Source organism: Gavialis gangeticus, unplaced genomic scaffold (assembly GCF_001723915.1).
Source record: "Gavialis gangeticus isolate Ggan-Ray unplaced genomic scaffold, GavGan_comp1, whole genome shotgun sequence".
NCBI classification, from domain to species: domain Eukaryota; kingdom Metazoa; phylum Chordata; order Crocodylia; family Gavialidae; genus Gavialis; species Gavialis gangeticus.
This window is the reverse complement of record NW_017728991.1, coordinates 4429707-4456775: the sequence shown is the minus strand read 5'-3', so window position 1 is coordinate 4456775 and position 27069 is coordinate 4429707. Positions and strand designations below refer to the sequence as shown.

Sequence of the window (27069 nt, the reverse complement as noted above, 5' to 3'; positions counted from 1 at the left end):
CCCCCACCCACCCCCTTTCCTAGTTCCTCTCCAACCAGAATTTGCTTTTGTCATGGTAATAGGTGCTATGGTAGTCATGAAGTTGTGTGTAGAATTATATTTTGTCCCTCCCGTTATTTTAATATTTATGTTAAGTGCTTGATTGAATAGATTGCTGTTTTATATGAGGATGAACGTGTGGTGTTGACCATAATGAGAAGCGAGGCTACAGCAGGCAATATTTATGGGGCTTAGCTGGGGAAAGGGTTTCAAGGAGAAAAGGAAAGCAAAAAAAAATAAGCATAAATGTCATGGAAATTATTTAATACGCATCGTTACAAGAGTTTGACAGGGATTTCAGTTCAAGTGCTGGTGCTGCCTTGGAAGACAGCTTGCAAAGGGAGCACCAGATGTATTGTGGGTCAGGCCAGGCCTTTTCCGGGAGGGACATTGACCTCCACGCCATGCAGGGGGCACACGTGACCCGGGCGCATGGGATTTGCAATGCGTTTCCAGCGGACTGCCGCAGCCAAGGCATGGGTCCTGCCACGTGTCCCACGGTAGCATCGCCACGTTTCCCACGCGGGCTGCCGTCAGCTGGAGGCGTCGGTGATTGAGGCTGAAGAAGTCGGAAGCAGGCGTTAGCCGATCCCTGGCCCAGCTGCGAGCCCAGGAGTGGTTGACAGGGAGCCTTTTCCTTGTTTTGAAGCTCAGAGAGGTTTTTTTGGCCAGAGTCAGGAGTTCCTCTGTCCTCCCCAACTGGAGGAGAGCTGTATGGACACCTGGGGAACCACAAGCGGGGAGGGAGGATGACATCCTGAGTGCAGGGGGAAGTGTCCCAAGATCCTTGCGCGACACAGGCAGAAATCCCCTGCACTTACCCGCCGTCCATTGAACTGCTCGCAAGCGTGCGGTTTGACAGCCATCCAGAGCTGGGCTGCAGCACGTGTCCCGAGTGTGGGCTTTCAGCACGGGAAAGATCCCCAGGAAACTACCAGGAGTTTGTTGCCGTGGGGTGGGATGCTCAAAGAAAAGTTGCTAGTGGAGGGTAAGAGTCCGGAGGATGTTGGTCTGTCGGGGAAAAGCTTGACAGCGCTGCTGTCCTGTTAATACAGGAACGGTAGGGTGGGCAATCCGCTTCTGACTGCTCTTACTGATTCAGCTGAATCAGGAGTGACTCCGGATTCACACTGGGCTGCTCAGCTTTCCAGACTCAAGAGATTTCATCACTGTCAGGCCTCCTGGGCTTTGCTCCCCTTGATCTCTTTCCTCGCACCCTCGTGGCTAGGAAGAGTGTGTGACTGTGTGTGTGTGGGAATGAGTGTGAGTGTGTACACTCTTCCCTTCCAAATCTGCCATCTCAGCACTGCACCTTTCTGGGAGGGCCGCTGCCAGGAGCCCCAGTGGGATCTCGTGTAGACCCGGGTCCCGCGGGAAGGAAGTTGCTGTGCCACGGTCAGCGAGTGGAGACATTTTTGGTTGCATTCGCAAGGTGCAAGCAGCCCAACATCTGTACATCTCCTGTTACTTATTTCCATTTGGCTCTTACCAACATGGTGTCGGTCTCTACGCTTAGACTCTCAGAGCCACATTCATTCGAGATTTACACCCGGCTCAGCCTTTGTGCAGTCAGTGGGAGTTGGATGGGGGGTAAAGCATGGTATAAGTCAGCCTTTGCTGAATTTTCCTGTGGTCACTATGGGCCGTATATAGTAGCCAAGCTGGCATCAGCCGCGGGCTAGCCCAGAGGGTCCGATTGTGAAGGGGTCTTGCTGTACAAGCCTGAAGGCTGTGATGGGGAAGACGATTACTTCCACTCAGCAAAGGGTCAGCATGAAGAAGAGGCACCGATATACTGCTCATAAGAGTTCCTCAGGCTCATTTATTGGGGTTATTGCTCTTGCAAGTGCTACCCTAGTTTGAGATGAGAGTTGGGGTTTCTGAGACTATCCCTGAAGGATGCAATGTGTTGCACAGACTTTGCATGAAGAAATGTGTTGCTTCCCTGCCCATCATAATTGCCCCTTGGAAGTGGGATCTCCCGTTCACAAGGTGCCGTAAGGAAGATGCCGGCCGCTCTATTGCAGATGGACAGGGTCGCTCTAATTTCTCCATGTAATTTTAAAAGCCTAGCCTGGCTTGTAATGTGCCCCCAGCCGTGTGCGTGTGTGGCGTGTATGTGCGTGCGCCTTTCTCTCTCTCCCCCCCTGTTTCGGAGGCTCAGAGCTGCTTTGATTGATTGTCTTCAGCTGCAGCTAAAGTCCAGCCAGCCAATTTATAGAGCTGGTTCCAGCCTCAATTCTTGCTTTGAAAAACATGACATTTAAAACTAGCCATTGGTTTTCCTACACATGGATCTGATGCTTGCATTGAAGATTGGTTTTGCCTCTTTCCTCCTGGAATTGAAGGCTCATTTGGATACCGCGTCCCCTCGACCTCACAGCACCTTTATTCCAGTGCCATGGTAACTGCCGGCTTGAATTTATGTGATACCATCAGAGTTCAGTATTAATAGCAGATACAAATATCCCCAGCGGTTTCCAATAGAAAACTAACGTCAGCGTTGTCTGCAGTTACTAACTCTGTAAACCAACTCCTGCACAGCTCAGCGCTACAGGTCGAAGGCTTGCTTTTATTCTTGCTCCTCTTGCCGTGCCGGGCTCATCCACGTCCTTTTGGTTTAACGACATTATCACAGAGAAAGGAAGGAGGAGGAATTTTGAAGACATAACATCCCCGCTTCCCTCTTGACTCCCTGCTGCCATGTGCCTTGAATCATCATTGATACTAAAGCAGAGTGAATGCAAATTCTTATGGCCCGTGTTAGTGAGCACATTTCTGACCGGGTAGCAATGCACGCCTATCATATAAATGGTTGTGTAAGGCACAGGGCAGTGGAGAGACGAGTAGAGCCTTGTTCTGTATCTGTGTCACAGCACTTATGAGGTTTATGGAGAGCTGAAAGCAAACTTCATGGGTAGCCTGGCTTGAGCACAGGACTGGGAGCCAGGAACTGCCATATGTCATAATGTGCATATGACATAAGCAGCAAGATAGATTTCTGATTTCTTATTACCACACTGTCTGCTTCCTCATCTGCAACACTGTGATAGCACCACCTGCCTTAGCCCTAGCAGGTTGTGGGGTGAGGGCCAGTTGCCACATGCTTTGAAGGTAAGCAGCCTTCTGCCAGTGCTAAATATGATGTCCTTGCTGGACTGAGTAGGAGACAAGCACAGAGATCATGACTGCCACAGCCTCAGGGGTGGTTAGCATTGCACGATGCCCAGCTACCACGCGCTGTGCATGCAGCGCATCGGGCATTACAGAGTCATGACGATCAAAGCTCCGTCATTTCATGCAGCGGAGGGTCATGGTACTAAGTTTCCCTGGGTCTGGATTTTATTTTTCATTTGCAAAGGGGTCAGGACACTTCCCTGAGGTGGGTTGTCCAGTTCATTTCTACCGGGGAGCGTATGAAAGTGCATGGGGGTGCAGAGCTGCTCACAGTGAGAGTCAGGAGAGAGGGGAATAGCAAATACTGCATCAAACATTCACTCTAGGCTATGAAGTGCCTGCAGGAGCATCTTTCCTAGCGAGACGGTTGGTGGTGTAGCGTGGAAAAAGCACGTGCAGCTGTAGGGCTCAGCTCTCTGAAGGCTGTGTTCCTACATCCTCTTGTGGAGAGGAAGACTTCAGCACACAGTGGGCCCAGACTCTTCACTGGGGTGTCCATGACTGCGACTCGAATCGCATACATAGGTTGCCACAAATACTCCATGCCATGGCTTTTTGCAGGTGTTGCACGGGACTCGTCACTCCATTACGCATGCTCAGAGGGGCTGGGTACATTTGTTGCTGCTATTTAAATGCCATGGGGTTGTGGAGGCTTTTTTGGTTGTTTTTGCTGCTGCTGAGGATGAGTCAGCCATTTGCACTGGAGATTTTCCAGGCGGCCTACAGAACTGTAACGCGCATCCACGTACTGCGCCAGCTGCATGGCGTGCGGGATTTCTCTTGCCGTGTTTGCTGGTTACGGAAAGAGTGGGGGGTGGGAAGGGGGATTTTTATCTTGTGCAGCCCCAGGGCTCAGTTGGTGGGGGCAGGTTGCAGTTTCAGAAGGCAGCGTGTCTACCCTGCGCAGAGAGGCAGAGCATTCGTTCCAGAAACGCCACTTTCAGGAGTGCTCCGGTATGCCCCATCGTTCTTCTCGCAGGCATGTATAGACTAATCTCAACTCCTCCTCCATGCAAAAGCCTCATTTCTTCTCGTCAGAACAGGAGTGATCTGTGATGTGACTTCAGTGCGGCAGGTGGAGACGGCATGGCTTAATATCATGCAGAGAGAGCATGCCACAAAGGCAATTGCCAATGCATGTGCTCACCCCCATCCTTGGCCAGCGTGTGTCCTTTTTTGTTTCAGTTTAATAGGCTGCCTTTAAGGTGCTGTAGCAATTGCTCGCTATGAAGGGCCTCTAACGTCCTTTCCAATGCGGCATTGATCCCTTCAGCCCAGTGCCACAGGCTGGGTCCAGGATGGTTGCAAAGGTCTCCATCTCCAAGGTCTCCACTACTTTCCATGGGAAACAAAATGACATTCTTGCCTCCCTGTGGCAATCCCTGTACCCCCATATCGCTCCTTTTACGTTTTTTCCCCCCATCCCATTTCTCCTTATGATGTTCCCCATCTCAGCAATCTACACGTGAAAGTGCAGCAGCAGTGTCCTTCCTTTGTTACTGCTTTGTCAAACCCAGCCTTTCAGGCTGTCTTCAAAAACCTGCAGCCTCCAAAGGTATTTGCTGGTTTTTGCTGAATTTCTTCATCTGCGTGGCAGTCTCTTAGTTACCGAACCGCCCAGCTGCACGCGGGACTGGTACTGAGGGTGGATGGAGACACGTGGAGGTGCTCACCCATTTGCTTTGATGGGTGCACAGAGGAATAGTGCAGCTATCCTATCCCTAAACACAGGCGAGGGGCTTGTTAGAGCTCAATTCTCAGCTGGTTTAAATGAGCACCTGTTGGTTCTGCTGAATCTACTCCATTTACTCCAGCTGGGAATCTGTCCTATTACCTATTAATGACTATTCCCCCATAATGAAACTTGATGAATGGAAATCCCCCTGGATTATCTACAAAGTGGCAGGTTCTTCCCCATTAATCTCTATTGTTGTCCTGTAGCTGTTTATGTCTAAGGGACCGTGTCTCCTTGTTCTGCATGTATGTACCGGAGGGTTGAGATCAGAAATCTATGGAAAAATAGTTAACAGACCAGATGTCCCCATGTTTTACAGCCTGTTTCTCCCCACCCCAGTGGTCTGTTTCCTTGAAAGCTATTAGCCAGCAGCAAAGGGTGCATTGCAGCGCTTTGTCTCTGCTGCTGGCCTATAAAATCCAGATTGCTTCTTGTGAGACAGGATCACATCTCCTAATTAATATTTCAGCTCAGCCTTTAATAGAGCAGATGCATAGCATGAAATGTGACATGTGGCCGGCCAGCGGGCTGTGGGGGATCCACACAGTCAGACTTCCTTCTCCCCGTGTCTCGATGGGAAGAGAGCTACTTCTGCCTGCCCCAGCAAACCCACACAAGAATGCCCCTTTGTTCCCCCTAAAAGCGTTTGCTTCATCCCGGTGGGGTTCATTTAATTCCCCAAATCTTTGTATAGGTGTCAGTGTTTTGCATCGTGCACACAGCGACGGGGGTGCTGGGACTGTTGGGACAGCAGGAGTCTTGTGCAACGGCTGAGTGCACCACACTACTGGATGGGGCACGTCCTGAGTAAAGAGCTGTTAGGTTAGCACAGGCAACAGTTCCCCAGCACCTGCCCCTTCTTCCTCCACCGACTCTGTATTTATAGTTGGAGGAAAGCAAGAAATCTCCCCCGAGTCTCAAGCTGCAGAATGACTCCCAGCACAGCCACTGCTAAGGGTGAGAGATCGGCTGTGGCCGTCTTCTCTGCCCATCTCGAAGTGTGCAATAGCACGGGATGGCTAGCAAGGGGTTGTGCCTCAGATTGTTTCCTGACAACCCCGATAGATCATGCTCCCATTTATGTAACGTGTCAAATACAGTCCAGTGGGCTACGGGGAGGGTTTAATCCATTGAGGAGCAAGATGAATAAGCCTTTTCAAGGGACCTGGTGCAATTCCACTCTGCCTGCTGCCACAAATTATGCCTGCACTTTCTCCAACTTTCCCTTTGCAGAGGCAAGACCAAGGGACCTGCTGTGATGCCAATCTTTCCATTTCCCTTCTGCTCCTGATCAGGAACACAGCAGAAAAGTCCATCTGGGCTAGGCTGCTTCAGCCGTTAGGGATTATTTCTTCCCCTGGATCTTGTGCCTCTCCTCCAGCTGCATAATTTGGCCCCATCAGTGACGAACCTTTTAAACTAAATAGCAACTCTTATTGCACTGTGTTCTCTGGGAGAGCCATAGCACAGGCACGGCACAGACAGCGAGCCGCTGAATCTCCCAATTCCAAATAAAACCCACTTTGCCGGCTACCGTACTGTTACCACCTACTGCATGTGTGTGTACCACCTGCCCTGTAGTCGTGCTTATCAGTATGTTTCTGGGATGTGAACTGCAGCAATGCAAAAACACTAGAGCAAATGGGAGTGTCACCAAGCCAAGACACAAAAGGTGACACCGTCTAGCATTATCTTTGACTGCATTAATGGTGGGTGTAGCTGACTTACAGTCTGTTAGGAAAACGTCATCCCTACATTGAAACCTATTGCATTTCACCAGGCATGAAATTGGCCCAGTAATATTTTAAAATGAGCTGTTTTAATGCTTTCATCTCTCAACTGCTGGGAAACTATTAGCTACAAATGTCCTCATCTCAGTTTCAGCCAGCCTTTAAGGTCTGTTTTGATTCCTTGGGATCTCAGCAGCAGCCCTCTTTTCACAGTGTGGGGCATATTACCAAATGTTTTTAGCTCTGTTATTATATTCACGGATTGATTTATTTCTCTAACTCACATATATTAATAATTCACAGTGAAGTAGGCACATCTCAGCTCAGGGTGTCTCAACAAACAAGACTAGTTCCCCAATCATATGCCCTCTGCCATTGGTACCAGAGTGAGCCTTGGTAAAATCCTTCCTGGAAATGGAGTGGATCTGGATTTACTCCAGTGTCACTGAAATCTGAATCTGCCAGATAGATGCCAGCATGGACTGTGTTTACTTCCTAGAGAGACTTGCAGTTTCCTCTGAGCCTTGGGGCAAATTTCCAGAGGTTGGGAGGTTTCATGAGGATAAGCTCAGAAGCTACTTAAATGCTCTGGAAATAGGGATGGAAATCTCACAAGATCAGATGCCCTTTGGAGGCTTCCAATACTTTGTGGTTTCAGCTAGACCGGAAAAAACTTTCCTATAGTTTATTTCATAGTGTTTGATATATTACTTCCATTCCTCTAGCTTAGCCAAATCCAGGAAGAACTGAGCTGTGCGATGTTTTAATAAGTGAAAGCAAAAAAGAGTTAACCAAGTGGTTTTGATCTTGGCAGGAACGCCTCTATTTGGTTTGGGCTATAGGAGGATTCTGGCTTACTCAGATTTTATCCTATTCACATCTCTCCTTCCAAAGTATCTTTTAAAAAGCAAATGAGGTGTTCACTTTGACGGAGTAATGGAAAGGGCCCTTTGGGCATGGATAACCCAGTATAATCTGCATCAGTTTTGTATACAGATCTAAAATAAACTGTGATCAGGAAGGGACAAACGTGCAGTTATCTCAGGGTAGCTGCGTTTTGTAGGTGGCTGTTACATTGCCTCTCATTAGGCATTGGGTAAGCAGGTAATAATAAACTCATTGCTTTTAGCAAATGGCTGAGATAAAGGTGGACAGATGTCACCTACACAGGTGTAACTTATATCAGCGGAGCTCTTCCTTATTCTTTTAGGGGTAATTCTCTACCAGATTACTCTGGTTTAATGACTTTTTACACCTGTGCAGACCCTTACAGTAGACGACAAACAGACACTCAGTCTTTTCACAACCACTTGTCTAGCAGCACTCCCTGCCAATATCTGAAACTGTGGTATAACAGTCCAGGTACACACTGAGGCCTTGTCCAGGGACACATAGGGCAGGAGAAGAGCATGAGTCAGGCTCCAAGCAGAAATTTCCAGGTGAGTTGGTGCCAAAAGACATGAGATATGGAGAATGGTAGGAGAACAAGTTGCCACAGTCCAGTTCAGAGATAAGCAGGCTTGGACCAGCTTGTGGCCTGCAGCCTCAGGACGTGATGATGTCTTGGTAAAGAGTCCAGGAGGAGTCCAACCTTCTGCCCCGTGCTTCACTTCCCTAGGATCTTCATCTTGGTCATGTCTCCAATCCAACCTTTCTATATGATCTGTTCACAATGGGGTGCGTCTACACATGCATTTGGGTGTGTCTAAATTTAATGCGCATTAACTTAATGCACATTAAGGCAGTTTAGGCTTGCATCTACATTTGCATGTGGTAAAGTGCATTAACGCCGTGTGCGTGGACTGACATGGGACTAAGGTTAGTCCCAAGTCAATCCCTACACACAGCATTAGTGGACCTTAATGTGTCTACGTATGCATTAAAGTGCTTTAGTTATTCATGCCTAAATTTAATACCTGCTTTTGCCATTTTTGAGGCGCATTATGGGCCCGCATGTGTAGATGCATGCCCTTAATGTGCCTTAAATCAGGATAAAGTGCCTTAAATCATCATGTGTAGACACACCCAGTATTCTGCACGGGTCACTGCTTCTTGTGGGGTGCACAGTGGTGCTACAGGGCGTCTTAGGAGATGATCCATGGTTTGCTTTTCCAGACAAACGCATGGGTCGGTTGCATAGAGTCCCCGTGATTTCATGAGAAAGTTGCATGAGGATGGTAGAGAAAGGAAGAGGAGGCTTTCAGTATACTTTGGATGTGCAGTGTTTCACTCGCACTTGGTTTGTCCCTCGTGTCCCATAGAGTACTAATGAAGGAGAGGCTGGTACAGATTCAGCTTGATTATACAGGCGGGTGCATTTTAGAGGGAGGGAGAAGGTGGGTTGAGAGCTACTTGAAAACCTGCCCATTTCTTTGAAAGGCTAGTGCCCAGATCCACCACTAACGTACATCACCATCAATCCATTGACTTCAAAAAGGCAGAGGCTGTCAGGCGTAGAGTCTGGTTTTGGTTTTGTGCCTATGATGTGTTTTAGACTGACCTAGCCGGTTGAGTTTTTCAATTACAAATTCTGCTCTCGAGGCGGAAGTACTGTATATACCAAAGGACAGGGATGTGACGTTTCTTCCTCAAGTTAAAGAGTCACTGTACTCTTTCTAATAAAAGAACATTCACCCCTTCATGAATTTCCAGGAACATTACCTGAAAGTTTTTAATCCTTCTAAGCCCCGTCATGTTTTTTGTGAAAAAATACTGTGAAACGATGGGCAGTGCCAGAGGTCCCTGATTTGCATTGTTGAAGTGCGGAGAGGTATATTAAGTGCCTACTTAGAGCTGGAAAGGGGCAGTTGTGCGGGGGGAGAAAGTTTCCTGCTTTCAGGTTTCATTTAAGGAGAAACTGCAATCGCTATCATTGCTTTGGAATCAGGATCTGGTTCTGATTTTGTCTACACTGGTGTTATCTGTACAGCTGTCAGTTAAGTTGAACATAGGGCTAAGCCTTGTGCCAGAATCCAGTAACTTAGACCACTTTGTAGACTCCTTAGTGGATTGGCCTCTGTTGCATTGCAAAACCATGATCCAGAGTGCATTGCATATCAACAATAATAGGATTGGGCTTTAAGTATTTTAGGTATATTCTACATGTCAAATGAAATTTCAAGGTGATGTCACCCTTTCATTACCTCTGTAACTGTGAATTGTGTGTATGATGTTTTTGTGGAGAGCTGCCAATCAGGGCTGGGTGAAATTTTCATGGCTGAATTGGGAAATTTTTGAAATTTTGCTATTTGTTTTGATTTTTGTGAATTTTAAATGATTTGCAGGGAGAGAGAGGTGGCTTCAAAATTTATTGTCGCCAAAACATCCCCCTTTCAAGAAAAAAAAAATCTGGGTATATTAGAAATCTTAAAAACTTAAGCTTTTTTAAAACTTGGAAAAGATCAGTTTGGGGCATCAACATGAAGGAATTTTCTAAATGTGTGTGCTACCTACACAAAACCTGCTCTCTTCTGAAATCAGGGAAACCTTTCAGCATTTTTAGAGGAAAAATAAATCAAACCTCAATTGCAAATGACTTCCCCAGCAGCGTGCTGGTATCAAAGAGGACACCAGTGAGGCAGCTGAGTAACACATGGGTAACGAGGAGACTTTCAAGACCGCTGTAAATCAAATTGTTGCGGTTTTTTTTAAAATTACTATAATTTGCTTTATAACTGTGAAAGTCTCCAGATACCTTTGGGTGGGATCTTCTCTCTCTCGGTATTTATTATTTATTCATCTCTGGCCGCAGAGCTGACCCTAGGAGGGTGCAGGGCCTGGGGCAAATCAGCCTATGCGGGGGCTATGGGACTGTCGCAAAGGCAGGGCATGGCAGTGCCGTAGCAATGAAATTTGGCGCCCGGGGCCAAGCAAATCTCACGTGCCCCGGACAAGCCGTGCTTCAGTGGGCACGAAGCCGGCAGGGGGCGGTGGGGGGTTGGCAAGCAACTGGATGCTTCTTCTGCGGTGTGGGGCTGAACTGCCAGCTGTAGGCGGGTCCCGTGGGAGGGCCCGCAGCCACTCCGCCCAGCTCCGCAGGACCCCCCAAAACGTGGGGGCCGGAGCGGGCGTCCCGATTCGCCCTACCCAAGGGACAGCTCTGTGTGGCCTTACCTAAAATATTCTAAAGGAAGCCTCTGTCTCTGAACCCCTGAATGTCACCTGGGTCTTTCTCTGTGCTCCTCTGACTTTGGAGGTGGCAATTGTCATCCGTTGGCTTTGTATTAAATTATACCAGTTTGTAATTTGCTTTAGTAACCTGTTCTGCTCTGTGATTAGATGTGGGGATAAGCCTTTTTTAAACATATTGCAGTTTCCCTTGAACTATCTTGGAGGTTTCTAAATGATTTTTTTTTTTCTATCCAAAATAATGGTATTGAGTGAGGAAGAGTTCCAGTTTGGTTGTAATAAGTTCAGGAATTGGATCTGCTGTCTTCTAGGTTCAGGGGAATCAGTCAGTCCTGTCGCTATCACAGTGTTATTAACCAGAAGTGCCAGTGGCGATTGCAAAGAAAAAAAAATCCCTACTTCTTCTTTCTTTTTAAATGCCTGTAATTCTCCACCTGAACAATAAAATATGTGATTTGTGATGAATTAAAGAAGTTTGTTTGTCTGAGTCTTTGCTTGACGTGGTTGTTTCAAGCCCTTATATAAGACATGTGCATAGTTTATTTGAGCTTTTTAAGAGTGGGGCCAGTGAGAGATCCAGTGGGTGTCAAAGAACTTGGTTGTTTGCTAATCAAGTCGTAGCCTAAGCTACCCGTATGGTAAGGACCAAACCGTGCCTTTTGATACGCGTGCTGCAGTTCCTGTGCACGTTGCCAGCCAGCACAGGTAGAAAACCAACCACCACTGGGCATCTTTTTCACACTGGTCTTTGTCCTGCTTTGTGAGAAGGATCTGGTGTTAGAACAAGGTCCCAGGACGTAGCTTTGATCTGAGAGATGTTGGGTGACATTGCTAAGGCTTGAATCTACAAACCTTTCCAGGAACTGAGCCACCGCCACGCACTGTTTCAGCAGCAAGTCTGCCTGAGGGCATGTATTTCCAGATCAAGCCCATACACACACCCTTGTATTTCTCATGCATTATACAAGACAAGTGTAGCCTTGTGGGAGGATTAAACGTTAAATGGTGGCATCACTGTCTGAACACTCATTCCTTCTTGTCAGGAAAATTCCCACTGAAGTCAGTGAAGGCCTTTCACTACAAGACGAGCAGAACCAGGATCTTATGGCATGAGATAGTGATAGTCCCCTTCTGCCTTATCCTTCACTGACAGGCAAACCTCACCAGCCCCTCTATTAAGGGAAGTCTGTTCACCTCTCTGCAAATAGCTTGTGTTGCTTTTTACTTTTTATTTTTTTTAGGGAAGTGTTGGGAGATGGGTAAGCAGAATATGGAATTCATTAAAAATTCATAAACGGAGGGCCGTAGACGGATATGGGAATAAATGCTCTCATGCACCTGAGGCGACCTTTTGATGAAGTTCTGGTCCTGCTTTTCAAATACCATTTGTGAGAAAGCAGAGCTGTCAGAGCTATATGTGCCCTTTGCATCTTTTTGCTTTAAAGTGCACAAGTAACCTGTTTCAAAGTGAATAGAGTAACTGGACTAAGCTGGGGTGTGTGTGGGACTGGCATAACAATGTCTACTATTTTAAGAACGGCATAGGCAGCGCTGGCATTGCAAACAGCACTGGGGTTGACAGGCACCTTGCTGAGCTCATGTGGTTTTGTTCCTCTGGATCAGTGCCTCAAAGGTAAGTGCTAACTGTTATTGTGTGTGCATCCCATGCTAATTTTGCTTGAAGAAAGTGCCCAGTTTTGGGACCCTAAATAAAGATGCACAATATTTCCTTATGCCACATGCAAATAAAATTATTGTTCTGTTTATGGCCTCGATGGAAACAGTAGGTAAGCTCCCTCTACTGATTCTCTAGTTGCAATTAATGAACAGTCACCTAGGTCCAGAACGATGTTGCTGTATTAACGAATGAATTAATGAAAAGAACCTGGGTAATTTAATAATCTTTTAAGACACAAGGAAGTAATTGATGTTTACTGCCCGGTAAAGAACAGGGCTGGCAGGAATGAACATTTTCAGATTGCAAAGAGAATGTCACCCAGCAATAATTGTGAGAGAAACCATTAGGTAGCGATCACCATATAAATGTCTCAAAGAGATGTGAGATGCACACACAATTATTTCTGAGAATCTTTAAGCAAAACAGCTGTTGGTTTTATAGCTGCTTTGCAGCGTGTGCATGTGTGTGTGTATTCATATATCTGTTTAAAAGGAGAAATTAAGAGCCTTTTGTTATCAAATCTAGTAACCCAAAGCATGTTAAGTATTTATGCATCAGTTAGTTTTTTATTACAATTTTTATCTCTCGTAATCAGTTCCAAATGTAAACCTTTTTTTTATCACTGAAGTGCAGCAGGCCTTTATGAGATGTAGGCAGAGTGCACGGGAGGTGCCAAAAGCAATTTTATAGAGCCTTTTTGTGGTCAGCTACAACCCATCAGTTCTTGCCTTCTTCTTACTATCCATTTTAACAGCCCCGAGATGAAATGAAATAAAATAAATAGGAGTAAGTGTATAGAACCAGCTGCCAACCCTTTGAAATGGTCTAGAGATACATATCCACCTTTGGGATAGAATTGAATTAGACAAGCAACAATAATATAAGCCATGCCAGGCCTTTGGAATATAATTATTTTACTTGGCAAAATGGCAGATCTCATTCTTTGTCTCCTCTCTACTAGATAGTATTTCATCCATATATAGGGAAAAAATGGTATGCACAACAACCCCCTCTGTTATCACAGCTTCGGTTGCAAGTTTAAAATCGAGTAGAGGAGAACGTAAGCTTCCCAGCAGCGAGTGCCATGATTCCTGAAAATCGTGGCGCACAGGTTGAAATTCATCCCACCATAGGGCAGTATTTAAGCATGTGCTCAGCTTTGCCGATGTGGTTAAGTATGGTCCTGAATAAGGTTGCTTTCCTCGGGGCCCAAACCCATTCGACTGTATTCTGCAAGCCTAGTATGGTCTAGTACTGGTTACATTGCTAGGGGTTGGGGCTTCCCAACTCGGCCCATTGCCCGGCAGAACATCGACTAACTTTAGTGGAAGCAGAAGCAGGTTGATCTGGGTACAATGGAGGGGTTATTGTACATACAAATACTTTTCAGAGTTCTTGCTGATTTACTCATTAAAGTTTTAATTAAAACAGAAAGAAAAAGAAACAGCTGCTTTGTGCAATATGATGCCTTGTCCTGGGTGCTGTAATATAAGATAATCCTTGCCACAAAGAACTCACAAAGTGGCTCCTAGGGGCTATTGCTATATAAACAGCAGTCATACATATCAGAAAGGTCATGAAATGGAGCGCACTAGCAACAGCCTGATAATGGAAACTCCTTTAATTTTGGCATGTGTGTGCGCACACCCGCGTGTGGGTCCAGGACCTTCCAGGATCCTTTTAATCGCTTTTCTCCTCACCAGGTTGCATCACAGTCTGTCAACTCAGCCGATAACACGCAGAAGCAAAAACATCCCTCCCATTTCAAAAACCATCCAGGGTGGTGAAACTCACTGACTTTAATAAATGTTTGGAGGCTGGTAAAATTTGAATGAGATGGCGTCATAAAAGCAGTAAAGAGATCGTAGCTGCAAAAGGTCAAGAAACAAACCGAGGAGGTGATTACAGCGAGGAGATGTGCTGGACATATTTTCTCATTGGATTACCATGTATTTCTCACACATCTACAATGTTTCTAGGAATCCCTTTATTTACGAGGACAGCTCTTGTATCAATGAATGGCATTTTCTATTGTTCTTCCCGTGTTGTCTTGCACTGAAGCCAGACTTCATAGGAGGATGCACTTTCCTTTGAGCAGGGTTTATACTAGGCACTTTTTAACTAGCCTATATACTTTTGAAAGCATTTCCTTTTCTACGAACCAGATGGCATGAATTGTCATACTTCCACTGACTTCTACTGAGTGAGAACAATTTGTATAAACTGAGGATCTGGCCAGATAAATCTGTCGTATAAGTCTTAGAAGTACAAGCCTTCCTTTAAAACCTCAGCTGTTCCTCCCTTGCATGAGCTGTTTTTCCCATCTTTGGTGTCTTCTCAACCAAAATCATGCCATAGCTAGCCCCAATTCCAGTAGCTGCTTATTCCTCTTAGCATTTCCCCCCGTCTTCCCATTTAGGATTACTGCTTCTGGGCTCAGAGTAATACTTTACCACCAAAATGCAAATGCTCCAAATCAAACATTAAAAAATTTCTTGTACCACATCGCCTAGCCATAAGGGTTTGAATCCATGAAGGGTTCCTCAATGCCCTTTGGAGGTTTTAGCAGTTACAATTAGCATTTAAGGATCCATAATTAATAGTACATCCTACCCTGACAGTACTAACCACCTCAAATCTGGTGCCAGTTATTCTTTACAATAAGCTCTAACATCTTCAGCTGTAAAGTAGAATTTTATAAATTTAGCACCGTTTTGCTTAAAAGTTATGTTCTTTTTTTTTTGGCTTGGTTTTGTTTCAATGCAGGGGCATAAGTTGCAATGAAGGCAATGGTATTTCATAGACACATTATATTTCTTATGGGTGATATACCTCAGTAATGGATGAAAGTGGCAAAATGCCTGGTTTGCTTTGCGTACAAAACTCTGAATCATATCGATTGGAGAATAGACAGACTTGAAGCATTTTTCTTTTAAAAACGATTGCCCATGGAAACACTCATTTTTAAAACTGGAGGACAACTTTTATATGATCGTGTTAAATGCACACTTGTCCTTTGAAGAATTTGTCCACTAACATATTCTGTCGTGTTGGTGTCTCATGTGCCTGAGCTTTGACTGCAGAGTTTGTCTTAGCCGTACTCACTGGGTGCTCTACTACCGCTCCTCAGACCTCCGGTGCAGAGTTGTGTGCTTAGCTGACGTGGAGGAAAAGGGGAAGGAGGACAGGATTTAATCATACGCATCTGGAAGGACTGTTTGAGTTCTTGATGCTTGACCCAGGTCAGAGATGCAGTCTCAGCCACAGCAGACACAACTCTGCCAGGTGGACCTAACCTGGCAAAGTGGATCATGGTTTTGTCTTGGTCAGGCAAGGAAGATCGACCTGGCCAATTCAAACGTCCCACGTACTAGATTATCTACTGGACCTCAAGCAGGCTGAACCTGCTTTCTGCTAATGGCCAGCCTGTAGCTCTCTTGACCTGTCACTCAGCAGTCAATGATTGGCAGGTATTTTCTCACCCCACAACCCTCGAGCCCCTTAAGAGCCTATCCAATATCTTCCCCCAGGTGATGGATCCAGCTCTGCAGTAGGAAGCAAATTTCCCTCTCCTCCATCTTTCCATGAAAAACATTTTAGAGATTACATCAGCAAGGAGGGGGTGCGAGAGCCAAGCTGCCTTGGCAGATCCCATTTTTGTTCGAGATAAGATGACACTAAGGACTCGTCCAAAGTTCCTACCCAGGGTCATCACAAACTTTTAATTTGGGGCAAATTAACTTTTTGGTGCTCTTCCAGAAACCCTATTCATCACAAATAGTGCTGTGCTGTATTTACTGAATATTAGGAAAAGTTTGCTAGGATGAAACTGTTCTCTGTATCCACGGCAGAGACCTAAAGGTGCAACAATATCTGGCCAAAGGTGGCCTCACTGGATCTTGGGCTATATACAGTTACACTAGGAGACCACCAAAGTGGATCTGTAATAAGTGATAAGGCAGAAGCTGAGCTCAGGAGACCTCTGCAAATCTTGCTGTAGTTGATATCTTCCAGGTTAGCTCCCCAGCGTTCCCGTCATACCCTTGGAAAGGAAGGTCTTTGCAGAAGCCTGCAAGGCAGATACTGCATTTGGCAAAGCAGTTCTATACCTGCTGTTTGCCTAAAGGGTCTGCACATATGTGGACGGTGCTTTGGAGTCACCTCTCGAGAGACTGGGTATGTGGGGAGTTCCTCAAAGAAGAAAACAACGATACTTATCAGGAGCTGACATCTTTGAGATGTTTTGCCCACGTTACGTCTTAGCATCCCAGCCTCCTTCCTCTCTTTCTTGGAGTCCAAAGGAACGTAACCTTCTGCAGCTGGCAGCAAGGGGAAGAAATTGCATCCTTTACTCCCTCGTGGGTATGAAATGGGGGCAGGAACTGAGCACATCCTACAGAGACTGTGAAGGCAACAACAACAACAACAAAATCCAGCCAAATCTCAAGGGTGAAACCCAGCCTGAAGTGAGAATATGTACAGCCATAATACATAGTGGAGAAATTCAGCTCCCAGTAAGTAACTTCATTTCTTGTTAAACGTAAGAAAAATGAAATAATCATAAAATGACCGACATTTTAACAAAAGATTAAGCCAGAGGTATTTTTAAGAGGGAGTTTTTGCCGTTTGAAGAAAAGCCTTTGCATTGAAGTACTATGGTAAATTTATTTATTTATTTTTTTAAAAGAGAGAGTCCTTGAAGGAATCATTACTAAAGCATTTCGTATACAGATTACTTCAGACTTCATCATTCTCCTTCTAAGTCTGGTTATGAGATGAAGGCCAAGATTTGTTGATTAGGATCAGATGGCTTGTGGCGAGATGGAACGTACATGACTTAACTGGAGGGATTAAACCCAAGTTTTTTGGCTTCCATTTGGCTGTCCTATAAAATTTAACTACTAGGCCAACTAGTTGGGCTGCGTTTCCCCGGCCATATATGTGTGATGCGAGATAGTTGGGCATGCTATATCAGCTGGTAGATCAGTTTTAACCATCCAGATGTTTTGGGTGAGAAAGAAAAACTCAATACAACTAAAAGCTAAATTAGACCCCCAATTTATAGTTTACATACTAGGTCAGCAACCGACCTATTGCTTGGCCTTAATTCTGGTTAAGTCTGAAGCACGTTTTACTGGTCTGTCTGTGGCCCTGAAGTTTTTCTTTCTTTTTTTTTGCTTTTTGGAACTGCCTACAAATCTACAGATGTTACAGTCAGGCAGACATGCTGTATCTTTGCTCAGGGAGGACCAAGTACAGTCTGCACTTTCCAAAAACTCAAACCCTTTTCAGTGATGCCTATCCAAGAGAGCCTGCAAATCCAGAGAGACGGGATTTAGATCATCTTGAGATCATGAGTTCATTGACCCCGTGACATTGACGTCCAAAACCCAAGTTTATCATTTCTCTTCTTGGCTAGGTGGGGTTCAGAGTGCTTATTCTGAATTTTCCTTCTTTCTCTCTTACAGTTTGGTCCCAGAGAGCTGAACCAGTTAGCTATACAAGGATGAGGATTTTGTTACTGGCATTTTGTATTTAAGGCCATATCCTTTAAACCTACCCCTGTAGAAGCAGTTAAATACTCTTCTTTTTATAGCCCCGACATTTCATTTTATAACTCAACTGAGATCAAGAGTGGTAACCAGTCACCAGTTTATCTTGCCTGTGTGTCCCCCACCCCCCCCTCCCACCACAATCTTTTTTTTTTCCACTTTGTTTTAGTTGTTCTTCGAAAGAAGGAATTAGGGCAAGTTTAATAAATGTGTCCGTGCTGAAAGGGCACAAGTGGGGGAGGAATAAGAAATGAAATGAGAGAAGGAAGTCTTGCCTTTCAAGCTATCCTCACTTCCCTTTCCCAGTTGACCAGTTCAACCGTGTAAGAGATAAGGAAATGTGGTTTTCGGTCACAAGTCTCATTTACTGGTCACGACCAGATGCCCGGGTTCTGCTGCCAACGACTCACCATGGTGACTTTGGAAAGTTATTTCACCTTTCAGTGCCTCAGTGTCACTGTCTGGAAAACAGGGATAAAAATCCTTAGCCGTTCCTCGCAGAGGGGTTGTGAAGCTTTGGTAATGAACATTTGCAAAAGAGCCTCAGATGAGAAGCTGCTGCAGTGAAAATTATTCTTAGAAACCAAGGGTTGTTACTGGCCTCTTATCAAGGCATTGTCGACAACTTCTCTGTAGGGAAACCTTAAGCGCAGCCAACATGAACAAGCTGCATGTTTTGAAGTGGTGCAGTTGATTATATCGGCTTTCATCTTCTGGTGAGAGGACCTTCTGCCATCTGAACTCGCTGATCCCAGAAGGCACAAATCATCCAATCAATCTGAGATCGCACAAAGATAGGAGCAATGCATTTTTCCCCCTCCCACTTTACTTAACCCTTAAAACACCGGCCTTTCCCTAATGGACGGCTGAATGAATGCTGAAGAGAAACATGAAGCGGCGTGCGATGCAGACGTCATTGCAATATTTTAAACCCTTTTACGACCGAGTCCAAGGGCCTTGAGGGGATCCCAAGAAGAAATAATCTTAAAAAAAATGCATGCAAATCTTGTACACTGAACTATGTTAACACCAATGAAGAGGGGTATCAATAGCCAAAGAGACTTTTTTTTTAATCCTTGGGTAAAAAATACATGGAAAGCTACACAAAAGGCTTCCACCATGTTAGTTAGAGGGCCTCAAACTGGTTTGGAGAAGTCACCTCTAAGGAAGCACAATATCTATGCTGATTTAAGGCCTGAAACCAGGCTCATTCAGACCCTTGGTAGGTCAGTTAACAGAGGGCCCATTAGAGGGGTGCCCTTTGTGGGATTTTAGTCCAGGCCATACACCCAGTTCACCAAACGTCTTCCTTCTCATGTTCTGCGCGCTGAGATGAAGCGGAGCGAGCCACCTGTGCAGCAGCCAAGGTCTGTGCCCTACCATGCACCTCTGGAGCCCTCCCATCCCCAAAGGGCACAGCAGTGTATCTGCAGCCACCTTTCCTTCTATATAATCATGGCTTTTGTACATCTAAGGATGTCTGAATCCAACATACCGCCACATGGAGACTTTTAAAGGCAATCATTGCCTTAAATGTGTTCCCCCACTCATCCTCCCATAACACATAGGCTCATCCTTCCCTTTGTTCTGTAGCTAGCAATTAAAAGGAAAGAGAGAAGCTAGTATGCATTACCGAATATAGCAATGTAAAGCTATCGGTATGAACAGCCAAGCACAGTACATGCTGCAAATGAGGTTATTCTCATGAGACCTCTGGTTTTCACAACAGTGACATGTAATTCTAGATTGCGTGGCTTTACCTCAGTAGGCTTTTTTTTTAATACCCACTATTACCACTCCAGATAATACATTATTTTCACCTTCAACATATTCACAGGATTGTTGCCTCAACAGGGGGCATACACAGTCCCCACTGGTACGGGTTTTTTTGTTGTTTTAGTAATCCTTTCCGCGAAGCATTTTGTTTTTAACTCGAGCAACTTGCTTCAGTACTGCAGTTTATTAACAAATAATATTAATGGTGCTGCACTCATGAAAAACCCAGGAACACACAGATTTGTATGTGGGTTGAAGAAAAATAACGTAGATTTGGGGAATTTACAAGGTGAATATCAACAGTGCTGATATCAAAACCTGCAGTAGATTGCCAACACGGCAGAGCAGCAGATCTCTGCTCTGAGCAATTCACAAAGTGATGTGCAGAGGTATAATAATACTACATAAATAATCTAAAAATACCTCCATATTTTTTTTACATGAAGTGTTACTTTTTGATTGAAATAAAAAAAAATACCCCATGTGTTAAAAAGAAAACTCAAGTGGAAGATATATTCCTAATGTAACAGATCCCATTAATTATATGCTATGAGCTATAACTTTGGCTTGCTCAGATGCTTCTGCATGGATCTCATTTGAGGATGTTGTCCTTGAAGAGAAGCATAGCAGACTAGGAAAGGTTTTAAGCCTAAATGCAGAATGTATTTCAGAAAGTGATTAAAAGTGTATTTCTTCACTTTGCTCTTGCAAAGTTCTAGCTTCCATTTGAGAAGGTACCCGCTGTGGGGTTTTTTTTAACTCTGTCCTCTTACCCACCTCACAACTGCTGACATTCCTGAGATATTTTACTATACGTTGACAGCAACCCAAAGCTCTCAGCCCCTTGGAGAACAGGAGCTGCACTCAACTGCTAAGGGGCACGTCATAGGCCATCTTGGAATGAAAATAATGCGTCCTTAATTCCTTTATAATTCCCATGCCACATGCTAACCATGCCAATGCTGGAATGACTTAACTATTCAGATCAAGAACACTGGCATCATGAAAGCTACCCAGTGTTTAAAAAGAAAATAAGCTTGATTGATTATTAATTTTGATGCTTACCATCTTCCAAGCACTTTAAACATGCCTAGTGTTATAGCAAAGTCTAGGTATAATTTGATGAGGTTCCTGGAGAGATATCAGTCATTAGGGTTTGGAAACTGGTATCAGTAGAACTTTATTTAATGTTGAGCATTAAATAAGGGGCAAAAGAAGCAACCTGGAAGGCAGAACCTATCCCTGAGAATGAAGGAACCAAGAGAGAGGCTACATAGGTTGAGATGAAGACTCGAATAAATGCATTGGCTGGTGATGAAAGAACAACTTTCTCCAAGCAGTGCAGAGAATTTAAGTGTATTGAAAAGCTCCTAAAGGTTCATAGTTGAAAGTTAATTTCTGAAAGTGCCACTAGGGTTACATCTAAGTTTTACAAAGTTTTACAAAGTTGGGCCAGTGATGGGCTCTCTTATCTAAGCCCCACATTATGTTTCTGTGGATGCAATGCTGGATTGCGTTAAGCACCAAGCCACTGACAACTCAGCATTTCCTGAGCAAAGGGCCAAATAAATGTGTGTTTTTTTAATAGTTCCCAAACTTCAATCTCAATTAAGTGCATCAAGCAGAAAGAGGCTCTGCTTGCAAAGCAGTGGGGAAAACAGCGTGTCTATTATTATGTGGTCACAGTGAATAATTGCTTTAAAATAGCACTGCAGCATACTCATCATGATTTTGCTCAATTATTCTAATAGTAGGGTGATCTGTGACAATGCAAATGATGCCACTGCTAGTTACAAAGCAGAGCTAATGTGAAAACCAATCCAAAAAAAGCAAGCTTCAACCAGCACATACCAACAGCCTGAAAACATGCCTCTGCTTTGGCATCTGCATCCTTCACTAAATAGGTCCACGAGGCTACTTCACCTGAATCAAAGGAACTATGCCAAAGCTGTATTTGACTCTGAATTTGTAGTACATCATTTCAAATAGTATTCGTCCTGCACTTAATTTCTGTTGCATCTGATTGACGTAATCAGCAGCAATCTTGTCTGAGTCAGCATTTTGTTGAATAGATACGAAGTGAATCAGATAATTTTCTCTCTCATCTGTCTCATTATCTTTCATGTGTTAATTAAAAAAACAACAACAGCCTACGTTATTCCTGAAGAGGGCCAATCCATTTCATTCAAAGTGACGTGCCCATATGTCCAACACTGCCTACGGCAGAACTCGTTCCCAGCGCACGGCTGCATGCTGTCCTGTGCGGTAGTTATTGTCCACCCTTCCTCCGAGACTGTGCCTTTCTTCTTCTCTTTCCTCTGTCTCTCTGTGCATTTTCCATGCCCACTCTGTATAAGTGGAACATGTTCTGTATCTCTCCTCATCTACCTTCATATCCCTTATGATGTCAGCAAGCAGGGAGTAACGCTGGATTTGAGGGCTTTGCATTTATTTCGAGCAAGCATGATAGAAAAATCATTTTAAAAAAGAGTAGTTCTGCATTTCTTCTATGTGTGATTGTCTTGGAGGTAAATTGAAGGACTATTGTAGTCTTACTACCATTAGAGTCTAGTGTCTGTCTCCACTGAAAGAGGCCAAATGACCTCCGTTGTTTCATTCTCCAGTTTTTAAACACAAGTTCCACCTATTTCCTTTAATAATAAGGGAACTTAAGTCTCATTTTAGCATTGTGGAGGGTATTCTAAACCTTCAGGTGTGATTTTTCAGGTATGCAACGCCTGTCTAACATTGCCAGTGGCTGTATAGGATATTCAGGCCTCTGAATTCAATAGAGAAGGCACAAAGAAGCTCTCATGGTATGTTTTGCAGGAGTGCCAAAAGGCTGCAATCAGGAACTGGCAACCCATTGTGCTGGGCCCTGATGTCTTCCATGAAAAAGTCATTCCTGGCCACAAGAGTTTGTGTAAATGCCTTAAAACTAAGCTGTCTCTAGACGTTGGTAAATAGAAGTAGGCTTGCATCTATTCCCTTTTTGGCTGCACACTCCTGGTACAACCTGAATGGAAAGCAACTGAAAATCATTAACATCACATGACTATTTGGTGGTACATAAAACTGCCACTGCACTTACCTGGAGTTCAAATGATTCCAACTCCAAACCATTTCTTTACCATTCCCGGCAGGAGGACCCAGAAATAAGTGAACACAGGCAATAGATTTTCCTGTCCCAGCCAACAGCTGCCACATCAGCTTACCATTGACGGACATCTGCCAGGGATGGCAGGGAAGTTCTTGCCTTGCACTTGGTAGTGGATAAATGTTGAATGTCTGTAGGGATTATAATACAGGTCGTTGCCTGTATTTACCCCTTTTCCAATGTGAATGGCAAGGTGGCAGAGGAAAGGAAGAAGAGTTTTCCTCATAGTAAGGAACAGTGATGACTGTTGCGATGGGATGGGATGATGGTTTTGTTCTCCGGGTAACTGGCTGGGAATCCCCCTTCCAAGTACTGCTTCTGATGCAGAACTTGTCATGCTGGGTGTTAACACTTTAACAATTACTACACTGGCTGGGTCTTGACAGACAGTCTCTGAAGGGCGAGGTTCCCTCCTACTGTGATACACTTCAGACTCGGGAGGTAACACGGAGAGTTAGGTCCCAGAAGGGGGTGAGTTCCTGCTCATGAAAATGAAGTTGTTCTTGGAGACAGAAGCACCCACAGCAGGAGGGAAACTGCGTTTCTACCCGGTTTCAGTAATACTTAATGCTCAGTTGTTACTCAGCTCATTCCACCGTCATCAATCAAGCAACTTTCCCTGCTTGCACTAATCCCCGAAGAGGGAGACCTCAAGATCCTGCAACAATACCTTTGGTTTATCAAGGAAAGAGCAAATTGAGACCAGACATTTCTGAGGGTGGGGGGGAAAAATCTCTCCATAAAGAATCTAAATTTACCATCGTGTTAACAATTCTGTAAGACTTTTTGGCACCCTCGCATGGAAATTTCAGAAGCAGATGGAAACATTTGGAGATGTATAAGACACATGAGCCTGCAACATCCACTTTTATTTTCTCAGTGGGAGGGAGAGCTGGTTTCATGTTGCCTTTAATATATTTTTTCCTCTCTTAGTGATGGTAGGAAAAGCAAGAAAGAAAGTGAGCAAGTTATCTACATGGCAGTTGGATACTGCTCTCTGGATTCCCCTCCTGGGGTCTGTCAGCTTGGAGAATCTGTAAAATTAAAAAGAGTGCTTCATCCATAGCAAGGACGGTTTTGTTGTGACAAGGCCAGCAGGAATTATGGGCTATTGTTCTAGCTCTGGCCCTTTGATCTCTGATGAGCCACGAAACCTCTCCATTGTGACAATAAAATGACAATCCAAACTAATTTCCCAGGCAATTTGCAAGGCTAAATTAGTGTATGGAAATCCTCTGCTGGACGCGACTCTAGAAGTATGGAGAGCTGTTATCAGTGCTCTAGAAGCACGAATCCCACTTGCACAGATTCCTGCTTCAGTAAGTAGGAGGAATGAAGATGGGTTTGGATACAACACAATTCAGTGAAAGCATTCACACACACACACACACACACACACAGAGAGAGAGAGAGACACACAAGGAATTAGAGGAGATTTAAAGCAGAATAACTAAATTCACGACGGCTCCAGTTCAAGAGAGTGTCCTTGAATGTGCTTGTAATTAAAGACTTTTCCAGTTTCTCATTGCTGTAAGTCCCAATCCAGGGAAACATTTATGCACATGCTCCAGTCCACCCCCTATTCAAGATGGCATTTAAGTACATATTAAAAAACTTTGGGCCTCTATTTTGGCTTGAAAAAGAAGACATACAAATCATTATACAGATCTATGAACAGTATTATAAAAAGACCGGTTAGATGTTCCTACAAAGCAAGAACAAGCTGTTGCTTAATGTAAAATAGCTATGGTTACATACAGCCCATGAAATAGTGTTTTGGTGCCACAGAGATTTAAGGCAAAAGACTAAATATCCAGGTATTGTATATGGTAGCTAGGATAAGATAAAAGTTATCAACTGTCAGGTTTCTGAGCCACAGCTGGTCAGCAGCTGAGGTCAGGGACAAATGAAGCTACATTTTTTTGGTCTATTTTTGATACTTTTGGTTTAGTCCATTATTGTAAGTGGTGAATACAGTAGCTAGCTATTGGTCTGTTCCAATAGGCTAATCACCGTGGTTTTAGGACACAGTTGAAAATATAAGCTAGGATTTTTTTAAAGACCCTAAATTGTCCATCTTCCTTTGACTCTCAATGTGAAGTCAAAGCCTTTAATTATAATGGGCATTTCTGGGCCTGCTGATGACAGTCGCTATCCTGAGTGGGGAAAATGCATATCTTTTCTTACAGCAGAAGTAAGTGATCCTAGTGCCCACTGGAATTTCATCTAAGAGTTGCATATAAGGTTAGAGATTGTAGCAGGGTGCCAAAACTGGACCCTGCTATGCTTGCTCTGCGAGGTGAACTGAGCCAGGAAGCATAGCTACCGAGGGCTCTGGGGCCAGGGAAAACTTACAGTCCAGTGCTGAATGAGTTAAACCACATGTGTTATAGGCAGATGCAGGTGGGGCCAGTTCTCATAAGGTCTAGGGAGTTCTGGGCTTCCTCAAAAAGGGGAAGCAGACCAGTTTGAGGGATCGCTCTGGAGATGGGGAAGCAAGGGGCAATCACTACCTCGTATGTCATGCAGAAGTGTGAATAAGAAGTGGAAAGGAAAGACTCCGACTGCAGAGAGAAAGCGAGGGGCCAATGCTGAGCCTGTTGCCCCGTGAATGCATCCCAGCCAGACAAAGGAGAAATCTCCACCTATCGAGCATGAAGGGAATACTGGTCTGCACTGAAGGTGAGCATGTGCTGGGCTCCAAATTGATTTGTGGAAATAGGAAGAGGTGGAGGAGGAGGGGGAAGTGACATAAATTCATGGCAAGTCTGGACTGGGTTATTTAAGTTATAGAGTAAATTAATTAGGGAATGATTGGGGAAGAATATGGATTAATTATGGAGACCTACTGAATGAAGACAGACCTGATCAAACAGGTGTTGCATTATATGAATTAATGACCTTATGTAGAACCCAAGCAGGAAGCATAGACTGTATTATTTAAGATACAGAAGTTAATCAGAAACTGATTGGGGAAGAATATGAATTAATTATGGATACCTACTGAATTAAGAGGGACTTGATTGAACAGATGTTGCATTGCATGAATTAATGAGACTGTGTAGAACCTGAGTCAGACAATTGGGTCTGTTGATAATTGATTTAAATTAATTTAATCTAGAACTTAATTGAGCAAGGACTCACATTTTACCTGTTTGAGGCAAAAGATTCAAAAAGCCTAGCAGATAAGGAAATCCCAGGTGAAACCTATGAGTTGAAACTTGGTCCCTAAAAGAGTCAGGATGGTGAGTGATGGGAAAGGGTGTAGGGGAGGAGGAGCCCTGTAAATACACCTTGAGAACTCTCATCAGTTCAACCCACTAGCAAGACATCTCCCTCTCCTGTTCAATTTTTTTCGTAACATAGCGTAGCGGGCAAAATAAAACAGCAGTGAGGCTACAAAGAGGGGCAACTGACAGTTAAGTGGAACACCGTTGTCATGGAGATGTAGGAGGAGCTTTTAGGATCATGCCCCAGGGAAAATGGGTGTAGCTTGGTGTTCAAGCAAGCTGTAGGAAGGATTTGCAGAGTCATAGGATGCTGTGTTTCAAAACCACGTGGTCAGCTAATGGGAAAAAGTATCTTAGTCTTTTAATAGTTATTCAAATTGCCTCTATAGATTGGCAATAATAAAGGAAACCTTCCTATGACACCAACTCAAATATGGATGTATTAAAAAATTGCCACCATTTGTGACAGCTGTTGCCATTTCATGAAGACTCTTGTTTTGTTTAAGTCCTACATGTTATATATTTCTTTAAATTCCTGGTCGTTAGCCAAGCTACACCCAACAGAGCCACACATTCCCATTGGTCCCTTTATGGCTTTGTCAAGGTCTGAAGTGCTGGTGCTGAATGGACAGCTCCAGATAACCTTTGGACCTTTGTTTTCCATGTTCATTTTATTTGCATGTGAATAAGAAGCCGCAGGTGCAAATTTCTGCCATGTTTTCCTAGGCAAATTGTTTTCCAGCAACAAGAGTAAGCACAAACTGGAGCAATCCTTTCCTTTCCTCTGAATGGTATTAATGGAAGGGCATCCAATTAATTCTGTAATGCTCCTATGGCTCCATTGGCCTAATTCACCATGGCATGTCT

General features: G+C 44.4%; 2 long non-coding RNA genes across 2 annotated transcripts; one reads left to right on the top strand and one right to left on the bottom strand.

Annotated features, from left to right (window-relative positions):
- Window positions 1-965: 965 nt before the first annotated feature.
- On the bottom strand, window positions 966-11909 carry LOC109296724. Its single transcript, XR_002097036.1, has 4 exons — window positions 11896-11909; window positions 9261-9264; window positions 2570-2572; window positions 966-1169 (listed from the first exon to the last, which is right to left on the bottom strand). It is a non-coding gene; the product is annotated as an uncharacterized LOC109296724 (long non-coding RNA).
- On the top strand, window positions 8617-26819 carry LOC109296729. The gene is made up of 3 exons (XR_002097037.1): window positions 8617-9228; window positions 17100-17102; window positions 26807-26819. It is a non-coding gene; the product is annotated as an uncharacterized LOC109296729 (long non-coding RNA).
- The last annotated feature ends 250 nt before the right edge of the window (window positions 26820-27069 follow it).